We start from the raw sequence: 12,530 nt of genomic DNA, 5'->3' as shown, positions 1-12,530 counted from the left end.
GTGTTATTGTGTTTTTTGTTAACCTGTGATGAACCATTGATGCTATAATGGGGAGTAGACTAGGTGTGCTGGTGTTGCTGCATGAGATTGAGCATACGGGGAATATTTTCTAGTATTTAATATTTGAAGCATTTTGATTAAACATTATAGAACTATTATGACTTATTTAATTGTGGTTTGAGTAAAAAAGGGTCGTTGATGATTCTCGAGTTATAGTTACATCTTTATTTCCGCTGCAGTTTTAGTTTTCTCAATAATGATTTAAGTTAAACATTTCTTTTCAATAAGTTTTGCTTTTCACCGCGGCGGTAACACTCCTAAAAGTCGATGCGACGTAGTCATAGACATGTATGGATTTGGGGGGTGTTACAGCTACCCTCAACTAGTGATACCCCGAACGCAAATCAATCTTCGAGAACACACTCGCCCCATTTAACTGATCGAATATGTCATCTATTCTAGGCAAAGGATACTTGTTCTTGATGGTTACATTGTTCAGTTCCATATAGTCAATACACAACCTCACGCTCTCATCCTTCTTCTTCACAAACAACACAGGAGCTCCCCAAGGTGACGCACTAGGCCTAATATAACCTTTCTCTAGCAACTACTGCGATTACATCTTCAACTCTCTCATCTCAGGTGGTACCATTCTATAAGGTGCTTTAGATATAGGTGCAGTTCCAGAAACTATGTCTATGGTGAACTCAACAGCTCTCGCAGGTGGCATACCCGAAATCTCACTTGGAAATATATCCATAAACTCATTCACAATTAGGACGTCCTCAATATTCACCCCAACTTCCTTGCTCACATCCTGCACACTACAGAAAAATAATTCACACCCGTTTTTCATCAACTTCCTCACTTGCATCGCAGAGATAACCCCAAAGTTCCTAGGTTTCCCAAAACGTCTATAGGAGGTCAATTTTTCCAAAGGGTTTCTCAACATTAACTTCTGAACCTCATAATCTATATTAGCCTTGTATATTGATAGGCAAGTCAATTTCTTTATAATCTACTAACCCTAGACTCTTAAGGACAGATGATGACACAAAAGAATAAGTGGCCCTAAATCAAATAATATTTTAACAAGAACGGAGTTAATAGACAATGTACCAGAAACTACGTCGGCAGATCTTTCAGCTTCCTTGCGACTCATCACGAACAGTTTACCTGGAGCCTTATTCAGGTTGAGGTTCTCACTAGTAGGCTTACTATAGTTCCCTTGGTTGATCTGCAACCCTATGCTTAGAACCTTGGTTTTCTAACTGGTTGAATGCCGATCTGACCTCACTACCACTCTCATTGCCATTCGGCTCCTTCCTTTGCTTAATAAAGCACTCATACTCCCTATGGCTGTAATCCTCCGAAATTTATGGATTATATATATATATTTTACTATATATATATTTTAATATATATATATATATAATTTAGTTTCAAATAATTTATTTATTTAAAAGTTTGACTATTTCGAAAGTCAAAGGAATTATTTTAAATAATTTAAGGAAGTTAAAATATTTGTTAAGGCATGCTTTGAAAAATATTTAAAATATTATTTGGATGTGGAAAAGGAATTTAAATGGACTTGAGTAACTCAAATACCAATTAGACTAGGAAAACTCCGAGCGAGATCACGCTCATGGAAATGCAAGATACCACTGCGGTAGATTCGACCTCGGAAGTCAAGAAAAGAAAAGGAACTTCTAGTGATGTTAGGAGTTATTCATCAATCCTATTCATCATTTAACTCTACTTAAAACCCAATTTCCTTTTCCTAAGCCCAAAAGAAAAACTTACATATAAATACCTCTAAAGCCAAATATTTTTCCCACTGAAATTTTATCTCCTCCCTCCCACTCACAATAGCCGACCATTATTCTAATCCCTCTCCTTCCACGTTTTTCTTTCTTCTTCTTTTCTTCTCTTTCAAGAAACACTTTCTTCTTCATCAAGAAACACTTCCTTCTTCACACCACCACCTTCACCGCCAACCACCACCGTGTGGCTACTGTCAATGCTATCCTCCACGGCTGGCCCTCTTCCTTGTTCTCTTTCTTGTGTTGGTTTGATTACTTTTCTTCTTCCTTAAGTTTTGATTGAATATTATGTGTAACACCCCGATAATTCTCTCTTTTCAGGAATACCTTTATAATATATAACTTAGAGAATTACCAAAGCATTATCACCCGTGTGATAACGTATCGGCTTATTCAGAATTTTGCAGCTGAAAACATATAACTAATCTTAACCTTTTATTATAAATAATTAAATAAACAAGTATTTAAAAATCAACAATCTAAATGAGTCTTATTCAAACCAACTTAATAATGTATATTCCTACTAATGCATAAAACTAAAATAAACTAGCTACACATTCTCTCCATTCTAGATTCCCAATTATATATGCACATCTGCGAACCTGTGATGTCAATGCTATACTGAATCTGCACACCAAAATGGATCACCACAGGAACAGTAAGGTAAAGCCATGATCACACACACAAATAAAGCACGTAATCAGCAAAGCTGAGTACTACATACTAAAACATAAGCATTCCTAACATGATACTAAATAAATAACATGTAGGGATAAATAATAATATAATCATATAATAATCTCCATATAACTTTAACTGAACTAAACTCTAAACATCTTTTTATTACTTCAATGAAATAGTTATTGGAACTAAGTTGTCTTATCTACGAATGCCTTCACTACGAAGACGAAATATGGGCGCGACTCGGTATTCCAGAATGACCTGCGATATCGAAGAACCTTTGAAAAAGAAAGAGGGATGATGATCAATCCATCTCCTAGAAAAGCCATGGGCTACCACCATGTACTCCAACCCTTAATGTCCAACTCTAGACATGCGTAAAGTCTATAACTATTCTCGTTACACTTTACGTCAATTACCAATTATTACTTGTTATGACATACATACAAGCAACACAGGAATAATAATTAAATAGTCACAACTGAACTTATTTTATCTTAGGATTTAATAAGTGATCACAACTTATAACCCAATATTATTTTCCTTTAATCTCAATTCTTCTTATTTGTTGAACCTAGCCAACAATAATTTTACCTTTAGAAAGGCATATCTTATCAACTTACCAAATAAGGCCAACATTCCTCATAAGATAGTGAAATTAATACTTATAAGGGAACATATGAATAACATGATTCAATCTCCTTAACATATATAAATTCATCAAGTGAATTAATAAATAAAATTTCATTTTTCATGCTTACATCAAATATTCCATGCAAACATACAATCTAGTACTCATAATAAATCTCAAATCACATGCTTGCACACAGGCATAAGACATGTAACAATCACTCATGCTAGAAATCACATATGAACTTAACAAGTTCCTATACATGATACTAAAATTCTTTCTCCTTAAATCATGGTACTAATCACATAGCACACAGGTATGTACGTACCTTGTGTAAACTAGTCGGCAGACCACTTTTAACTCCTTAAAAGTCTCCTACAGAATATTCTCCGCCTAGAAATCAATATAAACTAAAATCAATACTCTTAAATAAACATACAGCAACTCTAAAATATTTAAAATCCCCTTTGAATATATTCAAAAGTTGATTTTACTGTCAAAACTTTCATTACTTTTAATTCCTAGCATAGTACTACCATACTAGTAATTAAAACTCTTAAAACTCCATTAATAAAATTCTTTCTGAAATTCCAGCAATTTTAAAAATCATAAAACCCTCTTTAAACATATGTAGACATGATTAAAATCATAATCTAAATCAATCTCATAGTATATAACATGCTAATATGGTTCTCTAGTAATTAAAACCCTAAAAATTCATGCTTTAATGATTAAAACTTCAATCTAACCATAATAAACAAATCTGAATTTTTATTCTTATAATATATAATATATATGAATCAAGATTATTTATTAAAACAGTAAATTAAAACCAATAATCATGATTAACATTAAAAGAAAGCATAAAAACATAGTCTTTAATGGAATCTTGAGGAAGAAGAAAAGAAATTAACCAAAGAAACAAAGAACCAAGAAAGAGGATGCAAGGCGCTGGAAATTGCCACGCAGCAGCAGCAGGGACGCACGCTTTGTGAGTTCAAAGGTTTTTTGACGTTTCTTGTTGAAGAATAGAAGAAGAAGAAAACTTGAAAGAAGAAGAAACCGAAAAAACGTGAGAAGGGAGAGAGAAAAGAATGATGGCCTGTAAGTTTTGGTGAAGATGAGAGAGAAAATATTCTTTGTGTGGGGTAAAAATAATTGGGTATTAGGATATTGATAATAAGGTTTCCCTTTTGGGCTTAGGAAAAGGAGATTGGGCTTAATGAAAATTGATGATGAATAGGATAAATAAATTAGAACTTTTATCATCAATATGACTCCTTTTCCTTATCCATTTAGAATTTTGGGTTCCTCAAGTCTATTAGACTTCTTTTCCAATATAAATTAATATTTAAAACTTTTATCAAAACATGCTTAATTAAAATATTTTTAACTTTCTTAAATCCTCAAAATAATTTCATTTGACTTTAAAAATAGTCAATCTTTTTGAATAGTCAAATCATTTTAAAACTAGATTATGTTTAAATATAAATATATAAATACTAAAATATATTTATAAAATCCTTTAAAATTATGGGGGATTACATTATGTTTTTATGATTTGTTTTAATACTAATTATGAGTAGAAGCTTTAATTTATTGTTTTAATGATGAATCTATGATTATATAAATTATGTATTGAAAGAATAAAAATTCAGATTTGATTATCATGTTTAAATTGGAATTTTAATTATCAAAGCATGGATTTTTAGGGTGTTAAAGATTGAAAAATCGTAGTAGCATGTTATAAACTATGAAATTGATTAAAGTTATGAATTTAAGCCTGTTTAAGTATATTTAAAGGGAGTTTTAATAAATCAAGTTGCTGGAATTTTAGAAAGGTTGTTATTAATGGAGTTTTATGGATTTTAATGACTAGTATAGTAGTACTATGCTAGGGAATATAAGAAATTGAAGTTTTAATGATGAAAACAAATTTTCTATATTTTTGAAGAAAATTTAAAGTATGTTAAAGTTGCTAGAATTTATTGGGAGTATTGATTATAAATTCTATTGGTTGTTTTAGGCGGAGAATTCTTAGTAGGCGACTTCTAAAGTCGTTAAAAGTGGCCTATCAATTTGTCTACACAAGGTACCTACATACTTATGTGTTGTTTGATGTAGTATCATGATTTTAGGAAGGAAAGTTATGTAGTATCATTTATAGGAATTTTGTGAGTTCAGATATGATTGCTATCATGTTGGATTTTACATGTTTTACACTTGTGTGCGAATATGTTAAGTAGGAGATTTAATTATGAGATTTAATTATGAGATTTATATCATGTTTGTATGGAGGATTGAGGCAAGTATGTTGGTTGGGAACTTTATTTATTAATTAACATGGGGGAATAAATATATTTATTAGTTGTGTAACAGCCCGCTGCTAATCATAACTATTAGTCATCATATTAGCGGAAGCGCATGAACTAAGTATAGTGGAGGCTTTTACCTGTTGGATTCCGAGCAAAAATACAATACATAGTTAAATACAAAAAATGTGGGAATCCAGTACAACACCAGAATATCACAAGTCACAAATTAGAAATCGCTAACAAGTATTATGTTCAAAGCACCCAACTTTGCCATAGCGTAATCACATCACAAGGTCCTAAAGTTGCCTGATTGCCAACCTTGGAATCCCTGCATAAATAAAGAGTCTGCCCCCACCAGGACAGGTTCAAAGAACAAATTCAGCTTACGCTGGTACACAATTCATTCATAGAAAATAGTATGGTGGCTGAAAATAAAGGAGGTCTACTCCGTATTTTACTCAAATATTACTAAGCAGTAATTAATAGAGACTCATAAGGTAAGGTTGCGAGATCTTGAGAATTAAGGAAAAGCAAGTCATTTTTAACGGTTATTAACACATACATACTTTCGGAAACGAGTCCCTTCGATAATTAATTAGAAACATGTTTTTCTGATCCGCGTAGAAATCTTAAAACCAATTTGCACAAGTTTACAGAAACACAAGTAACTTTGAAAACACATTTCTTAATCTCATCGATTCATTTTCTTGAATGGAGTTTATTTCGGGAAGAGAACACACAATGAGGCATACACTAGGTATTGACCTCTACACATTTCGGGGTGTGCACCTCTGATTCTTCAGCGCTTGCAAGCTAGGACATGTCCTCACACGGTTCACCCATAATCTCTTTCCCGTGAAAACAAATTCAAATACATATTTCTAAATCATAGCTCTGCTTAATCAAACTTTGTGGAAATCCAACCTTTTCCAAGACGAACACATTTCTAAACCACATAATTGCTTGTTCAACTTTTGAAATCTGGCTTCATTTGTCAAAGCATTTAAGAAGTTAAGTAATATATAGGTGGCTTAAGGTTTGTGGTACCTTGGTTATGAGGTATCAATGAGAGACTATTCAGGAGCAGAGACTTTTATCAAAGTACCAAAATTCCTGAGCTAAAACAGGAGTTTTCCGCTTATTTGATGAATATCTTTAAAATTAAGGATGTGACATGTTCTAATTCCAAAATACTACTTAGGTACTGCCATATTTGGCATTATATCAAGTGAAATAAGGTTCACAACTTATTGTTTCAGAAATCCGAAAACAATGTTCAAAAACGTTATTTTTGAGTATTTATCGATGATTCTTGAAAAGGACTAAATGTTAGTAGTTTAAATCTCATCAACACAAACTATATTCATAGTTGAGATACTGTAAAATGTCATTTTGTCTCAAAATAAACAATCGTTCTTAATTTACCTTGAAGAATAAAGTACGGCATATACTAAGTGATTTTAAAGCGGTTTTCGAAGAAAATACATTATAAATTCTTAAACACTCAATATAATTAAATTTATTTTGATAAGTATCACATGTTTACTGCCATAATTCAAGTCATAAATTTCGAGAATTTGAATGCATAATTTTTGTGATTTATAACATAATTGGTACGGAAAAAATAAGGTGTCCTTAAATCACATTTTTTTTTTATAAAATCACTTAGAAATTTTTACAAAAATCTTTGGCTAATCAAATCTCAATGCAGCCTCATATAACCAAACATGCCTACTGCCTATTCAACCCAAATCAAGCAAATCACAAACTCACAACAACAAACACAATCTAAAAAAACGTTTCTTCGCAAAATCGATGGTTCAACACAAAATTCATATAAATGCTAACAATCATATCTATACTCAATTTCTTAAACATGCATAAACTAAATTAGATTAAACAACAAAATACACAAGAAAACATAATCCCAATTAGCTAATTTCCTGCTCATAATTTACCTCCAATTATTCCATATTAATCGAAAATTACTCATTTTAAAATGGAGTGAATTTGTGTACCTTAAACTCCAAAGCTTATAACTTGAATAATTCCCTCTCTTAGATCTGATTTCTTTGGCTCCTTAGTATCCTCAAACATGCCTTAACATTCACACCAAATTTTGTGAGAAAACTCCCATAGAAGTACTCTAATTAACCCAAAAATTTCATTGAACTTGCTGTTTTTGTAAATGAAAAAGATGACTCCCTTCCTCCTCTTTCCTTAGCTTTTAGGCTCAAAGTGAAGCTTCCCCAGTATGCATTTGGATGTGTAGAACAATAATCAAGCCTTGCATGCAAAATATTTCAAGAGAAAATGGAAGAAATTCCAGAGGAGCAAAGCTCCCTCAATTCGCTGAACCTAGAGAGTAGGAAAGGGGTGGAGAGGTGATTCTGGGTAGCAAAAATTTGAGAGGATTTGGAGCTAGATTTTTAGTCAATATTCTATTTGTATGTGAGGCAGGTTATGGGGTTTTTACTTCGTGGCTCCACTCTCCTAGTAAGGGTGTTTTGGTCCTTTTTATTCCAAGTGGTCAAACAACAATATCCTGAACTTCTCTTCTTGTTCTAATCATCCTTAAATATATAACCATTCTTCTTAATAGTGATTTTGGGACCCAACTTGATTCACCACTTCCCTACATGAGATTAGATCCCCTTAGATACTCAAACTTAAGCACAAGTATTTTGTAAATTAGGTTCTTCCGGTACTAATCTTTTATCATAAGTACATGAGCACTTTTTCCTCAACTATTTTCCACTCGTATATTTAGTAATTTTCCATATAAATATTAATCACAAGTAGCACATAACTAATGAATGAAGGTTCTCAACACTCCATTACATAAATTTTGGTAACTAATAAATCACACACTTATAATTACATACAACTACGCAAATGTAACACAATAGAATACTAGTTTCTTAAAGAGCTTTTATATAAGAAACCTTTATCAAGTTTTTTTTTTTTTTGAAAGTATCCTCAATGAACACACTAATCACATACATTAAACTTAATCCTTCAAATTTTTACATTTTTAATCTTTCCTAATTAAGTCGGGTTGTTACAAGTTGGATCATAATTGAATCATGTATTCCCTTATATTACTATTTTCACTACTCTATGAGGATTGTGGACCTTATTTGGTAAGTTGATAATTTATTGATGTGATTACTAAACTAATAAGCTTAATAATCAAGTGTGAAAAAGAATCTTGAAGAAATAACTCCAAGAACTCGAACAAATTAATGATATTAGTCAAACAAAGGGGATATTTCTTAATCCAAGATCACTCCTGAAACTTGAATACAAGAATCTAAACACTTCTTAATAAAATCACTCCTGAAATTAAGATGTTTAGCACTAAAAACTTAACACTCCTGAAAAGTCTTTAATGATTTGATTGGTTAACCTCTCAAGCAAAACAATAATCACAAGTATGTTTAATACACAAATAAATTCTATGTATATTGAATTATGGAATGTGGCAGCCATTGGGAAACATGTATGGGGGGTTATGAGCCAGCAAGAGAACCTGTGGGTCAAATGGGTGAAAAGTGTATATACTAAGAACCATGATTGGAGTGCTTACCAACCTTCTGCCTCTGGGAGTTGGTATTGGAAACAAATCAGCTGTGTCAAAGAAAAACTGTAGGTTGTTAGTGCACCTGCTCAGTGGGGACAAGGTGGGTAAAAAATCTCCAAAATTTATAAAATGCTCATGGAAGATAAGCCCAGATATCCATGGGATCATTTTGTTTGGGAGAGAATGGCTGTGAAGAAACATCAGTTTATAGCTTGGCTAGCTATACAGAGGAAGCTCAAGACAAAAGATAGACTGGGAGATATATGCAGCTGGATTTACACTGTTAGTTATGTGGAGACCAGTTTGAAGATCATGATCACTTGTTCTTCAACTGTGTATTCAATTAGAGGTGTTGGCAACAGATTTATTCTTGGACAAAGATGGGGAATAACACACTAACCTTACACAACATATGCAAGTTCAGTAGAAGCGTATATAGCTTCAAGAAAAGTCTGTTTAACACAAGTGTAATAGCTTTAATATACTATGTCTGGGGAGCTAGGAATATTGCTATATTTGAGCAAAAAGTCATGAATATATACTATAATGTAAAGCAAATAAAGGCATGCATAAAGATGAGAATACTAGCACTTAAGCCAAAGAGGATGATTATTCAACAGCAAATGTGGCTGCAGAATAGTTAATGTATAGTGGGTCTGGATAGGGGGATCCTAATGTTGTATTGACTGGTTGAAGGTTGAGGTATGTTGGGCTATTCCTTCACCCTCTTAGTTGTAAATGATTTTGGTGATATACAACTATACTTATTGATCAGAAAAAAAAACTTCTATGTATTATTCATGAAATAAATTAAACGTCCCTTATATAGGGTACAAGTTTGACTAAAGATAAGCATAGAACTAGGATAAGAATTAAACTAACAACAAGATAAGAACTACGCTAATCCTATCCTATAATCACACGCCTAAGATAACATGTACATCACATGTTTATCCTATATAACTATAAAATCTATCTACTATATATATATATATATATATATATATATATATATATATATATATATATATATATATATATATATATATGTAGAGAGAGAGAGAGAGAGAGAGGAGGAGGGCTCTTGTGAGAACATCTCCTTTATGTGAGAACACACATATGTGAGAATAGATCTTTACCATTGGATATTTAAAATCTAAGGGTTAGAATTTTTCCTAAAAAAATAAGAGTTTAAAACTCCTTTCTCTTACCATCGTCATTCATTTCACTCACCTCACTCAAACCCACCTTCTTCTCTCTCTCCTCTTTTTCTCTGTATTCACCTCTTCATTCTTTCCTTTCAACATCCCACCACCGTAGCCACCACTTATCAGCGACCACCACCAACCAGTAACCACCGCCGGCCACACCGCTCATTTTTTATCATTCTCTCTCCTTACTTTCATTTTTTCTATAATTATCACCGGAAACCGATGATTTTTGCCTTCTATTGCGTCGGAAATATGATCGGAATTCGGCTATTGGTCTTCATAACGCCTGCATTGTTGCCGACGACCTTTTTATCTTCGGTTTCACGGTGAAACTCCTTCAATTTCACGAAATTTTGATTGCTTGCTTGTGGTGGTGCGTTCTCCCTCCGCCGACCACAACGCTATCTACCATCATCGTCGACCACTTCCCGTGTACTGTCCTTCATGCTGTTGTTGTTCTTCTTATAATGTGTTATCACTTGTTATTGTGATATATATATATTCTCATTTTATTTTGATTTTTTTAGGTTTTTTTTGGTTGAATTTTGTTCATAATTTCTGTCTTTTTAACTGCAATTATAGTTGTATTGATCTAAATTAATGTATATCATGTTCTAAAATACTGAGCAACATGTTCTAAAATGGATACATCATGTTCTAAAACGACGTAGATCATGTTCTAAAATGATGTACATCTGTTCTAAAACGTTGTACATCATGTTCTAAAACGTTGTACATCATGCTCTAAAACGATGTACATCATGTTCTGACCTACCTTTATTCTCACATATGATATATGTTCTCACTCGAGAGATGTTCTCACTTGAATTTTGTTCATAATTTATGTCTTTGTAACTGCATTTATAGTGGTATTGATCTAAATTAATGTATATTATGTTCTAAAATACTGAGCAACATGATGTTCTAAAACGGATACATCATGTTCTAAAACGACGTAGATCATGTTCTAAAATGATGTACATCATGTTCTAAAACATTGTACATCATGTTCTAAAACCTTGTACATCATGTTCTAAAACGATGTACATCATGTTCAGACCTACCTTTATTCTCACATATGATATATGTTCTCACTCGAAAGATGTTCTCACTTGAATGTTGTTCATAATTTCTGTCTTTTTAACTGCAATTATAGTGGTATTGATCTAAATTAATGTATATCATGTTCTAATATACCGAGCAACATGTTCTAAAACGGATACATCATGTTCTAAAACGACGTAGATCATGTTCTAAAATGATATACATCATGTTCTAAAACATTGTACATCATGTTCTAAAATGATGTACATCATGTTCTAAATTTTAAAGTGTTCTCATATAAGTATGTGTTCTCACATAAGGGGGTATTCTCACCAGATCCCAACCCTATATATATATATATATATATATATATATAAAAAATAATGTAGTAATAATAATAATAATAATAATAATAATAATAATAATAATAACAACAACAACAACAACATAGCAATCCTAACAGAACTAGAATTCTATGTAGCAAGTAAGAAGTAATCCTAACAGAACTGGGACTCATGTTTACTCCACCCTCACGCCACCTTCCGTGGTCCATGTCACCACACATGCCAAGACTTGATTCTTTCCCTTGAGTTCAAACCCTAGAGTGTCCACGATCAAGTCAATAGGCTCATGTATAACAAGTGTCTTTGCATCTATATCATTTATGCCTTTGAAAGGTAAGTTGGTTGTTGGCTAGGTTCAACAAATAAGAAGGATTGGATTAAAGAAGGAATTAAAATCTTGGGTTGTAAGTTGTATGATTATCACTTATTTAATCCTAAGATAAAAAAGGAATAAAGTTGTGAATGTTTGATTATATTATTTATGTTGTTTGTGTGTGATAACAAGTAATAATTGGTAAATCATGTAAAGTGAAACTTGGATAGTGATAAACTTTAGACTGGTGCATGTCTGAAGTTGGACAATGAGAACTGGGGTACATGGAGGTCGTGCCATGGCTTTTTCTAGGAACAGGATTGATCATCGTTCCTATTTTTATTTAAAAGGTTCCTCCACATCGTAGGTCAATATGGAGTACGGAGTTACACCCGTATTTCGTCTTCCATGACTTTTTCTGGGAAATAGATTAATCATCATTTCTATTATTTTTCGAAGGTTCCTCGATATCGCAGGTCATTCTGGAATATAGGTTCGCGCCCGTATTTCATCTTCCGAGGTGAAGGCAAGTTAAGATAAGACAACTCAGGTCCAATAACTATTCCATTAAAGTAATAAAAAGAT

Source organism: Beta vulgaris, chromosome 8 (genome assembly GCF_026745355.1).
Source record: "Beta vulgaris subsp. vulgaris cultivar EL10 chromosome 8, EL10.2, whole genome shotgun sequence".
Taxonomy (NCBI): Eukaryota; Viridiplantae; Streptophyta; class Magnoliopsida; order Caryophyllales; family Amaranthaceae; genus Beta; species Beta vulgaris.
This window is presented reverse-complemented; position numbering follows the sequence as displayed.